At 37.8% G+C, this 3,319-nt stretch overlaps 1 pseudogene; it reads left to right on the forward strand.

The window, feature by feature from the left end:
• The first annotated feature begins 225 nt into the window (after positions 1–225).
• Positions 226–325, forward strand: LOC127124320 (uncharacterized; annotated as a pseudogene).
• The last annotated feature ends 2,994 nt before the right edge of the window (positions 326–3,319 follow it).

The following is a 3,319-nucleotide window of genomic DNA, read 5'->3' on the forward strand; positions in this document are numbered from 1 at the left end:
TGATCAAGGTTACTTATCTCGTACATGCCAGTTTTCGTTTGAGGCTTTTCCACCATTGTTCGTTCGGTTCCCCACTGATAGTGGTTTTGGGCCATGCTTTCGATAAGCTGGTAGGCATCAGCATAAGGTTTGTTCATTAGTGCACCACCTGCAGCGGCGTCTATTGTTAACCTTGTGTTGTACAAGAGACCATTATAAAATGTGTGAATTACTAACCAGTCTTCCAAACCATGGTGTGGGCAAAGTCTCATCATGTCTTTGTATCTTTCCCATGCTTCGAAAAGAGACTCGTTGTCTTTCTGTTTAAATCCGTTTATCTGGGCTCTTAACATAGCTGTTTTGCTTGGCGGAAAGTATCGGGCAAGAAAAACTTTCTTCAACTCGTTCTAGGTGGTGACAGAGTTTGAAGGGAGAGACTGAAGCCATCTTCGAGCGCTATCTCTTAATGAGAAAGGAAAAAGACGAAGTCGAATTGCCTCCGAAGTGACACCATTAGCTTTAACAGTATCAACGTATTGGACAAATACGGATAAATGAAGGTTTGGATCCTCGGTAGGATTTCCAGAGAATTGGTTCTGTTGCACAGCCTGCAACAGCGAAGGTTTAAGTTCGAAGTTGTTTGCTTTGATTGCGGGTGGAGCAATACTTGAATGCGGCTCATCTTGCGATGGAGCGGCGTAATCTCTAAGAGCACGAGCTGGTTCTGCCATCTCGGGTATCGAAGGAAAAAGGTTTTTGAAATCAGGAAGTTCTACAGGAGGGAGATTGTTTGCAGCATGATATTCCCGAATTCGTCGTAGGACTCGGAGATATAGTTCGATATCGTTGATTCGTAAATAGAGCGGTTCGCCTTGTGAGCGAGTGCGTGGCATACAAATCAACGAAAGAAAGAATAGAAGAAAAAGAAACCTTAGTCTCTACAGCGTAACGGAAGAGTTACGATATCGACTAAATAAAAGTCCCCGGCAACGGCGCCAAAAACTTGATCGCGACTTTATGAGTCGAATTTGGGGTACAAACTGCAAGTGCACAGTTCTATCGCGTAGTTTTAAAAGATATCGATCCCACAGAGACTTATGAATCGATATACCGTTATCTAAGGTTACTTCGTAAAGCTAAGGTGAATAATGTTTGATTGTTTGGGGGAAAGCTAAAAACTAAACTAAGATCTAGATTAAATATTAATAAAGCGGATATCGGTATGTAGTTCGTCGTAATTAGGGAATCAATTCTTTGTCGGTTTCTTGGTTTTAAAATAAATCTTTTCAGTCGACTCTATTGATTAAAAGTTTTATCTCAAACTCTCGCTCTGTTGAATAAACCATGATTTTATGTTAATGTAGCTGTCACTTATAATTAAGTCAAAAAACCATTTTTTGAAAGCAATACAGTCCATAGAAACTCTTTTCAAGAAAACACTGACCTTTTAACACCCTTATCTCAAACTCTCGCTCTGTTGACTTAGGTTATATAATTAAATTCGAATGCTTAACTCTCGTCCTCACATTCAATCTTTAAAAATACTTTTTGGAAAAGATCGGAATTTAATTAACTCTAAAACTTGCTCTCGCCCTGATCTAGAATTAATGTCTAATTTACACTGTCCAGTTAAAACCTCAAACTCTCGCTCTATTGATTTTAACTTCTTTATGTCTTTTACTTTCGCAAAAACCTTTGTTATTAAACCTGTAAATTGAGACCGTAAAAAAGAGTGATTTTAATTTTAAACTTAATTTAACTGACTTAGTCTTGATTCCTTATTCCGCTTACTTTACATACCGATATCTAAGCGAATTAGCCAGACATGCTAAACAAACTAAAATACTTATCATGCATAAACAGACTCATCCCAGGCAGATAATATAAATAAATAATAAAACAAAGCATTAAATAATAATTAAAGAACCTGAATGAGTTAAACAATAGTCTTGAACACTCCACCACAAGCCGGTAGGATTTGTTCTTGGATTCTTCAATTAAGCAACAAATTAAAACGAAGGAAATAAAAAACTGGATTCTAACGTAAGGTTAGATCCGGTAAAAAGGTACACAATAGTTTCCGGTATAGAAACTATTGTGCGAAAAGAATTAACTAAATGCTAAAAAGGAAAATAGAAATTGCAAGGGAAATAGTGTAGAACTCGTAAAAATAATAAAGAAACAATGCCTAAGCTGCTGGAAAAGAAAATATGCAAAAGCGAAAACGGCAAAAGAAAAAATGTGGAAAAGCTTCGGAACCCTTTTTTGGTTTTGCAAGTGGCTATTTATATATGTTTGAGTAACCGTTTCCGCTGCCAAAAAGTCTTCAACGTGCATAAATGCATGGCGTGGATATAGGGCTCAACACTCCTCAACGTCTCCTCAACGTCTCTGAGGCGTTCCTTGCGCCAAAAAAGTAGGGGAATGGTGTGACGTTCGTCACACCATGTGTGACGTCCGTCACAGGAGTGTGCAAGGCGTGACGCTCGTCACGCCCTCTGTGGCGTCCGTCACAGGCACGACACCTGCGTTTTGTGCTTTGGGCTGGGCTTTGACATTTGGTTCATTTTCTCTCCTTTTTGCACCTCCTTTTCTTCCATTTTTACTTGTGCTTCAAAATAAGCCACCTGAGACAAATAGGAAGAAAATACCGCGTAATATCTAATAAAATGAAGTGAATTGAAATAAATAATAATAAAATTTAATTGAATTAAGTCCTAAAATATGATATAATTTTGTGTTATCAAGTGCATCTCGGCTTGATCTTTTCTCCGAGTTCTAGGTTGGGGATGATGGTTTAGTGGTCTCACACCTTTAGTAAGATGATGATACTACTTTTGAGGAGGAAACTTTGATTTCTAATATTTGGGTGATTAGGACTATCCTTGGAAGTTTTAAGATTGCTTATGGGTTGAGAGTCAACTTCTCCAAAAGCTAGCTTTTGGTATTAATGTTGTACATCCCTGAAATTATTTTGACCAGTCGATGTGTAAAATCAGAAGAAGTTTGTGATGAAGTAGAGATGGTTTAGATGGAAGTCGGGTAGTAGCCAGAGCTAGAACACAGACTCTCATAAGGGATACCTAAGATATAACTCGACCTAACAAAGACATTTAAGAGTGCTTGAAATACTTATAAGGAAAGTGATAGCGTTCACGATTCTAGCATAGATCCATTCGAATTATAATTTAATTTTCTAACAATCTTATAAGTTCCCACACAATGGCAACCAAGGATTTCATTTCAAGTATCAAAGTGACATATCAAGAATACTAGAAGAAAAAGTACAAGAAGAAATCGTCATTATCGATTCGGGTACGTGATCCGTGCATTTTGATGC

This window comes from Lathyrus oleraceus, chromosome 2 (assembly GCF_024323335.1).
Source record: "Lathyrus oleraceus cultivar Zhongwan6 chromosome 2, CAAS_Psat_ZW6_1.0, whole genome shotgun sequence".
Lineage (NCBI taxonomy): Eukaryota > Viridiplantae > Streptophyta > Magnoliopsida > Fabales > Fabaceae > Lathyrus > Lathyrus oleraceus.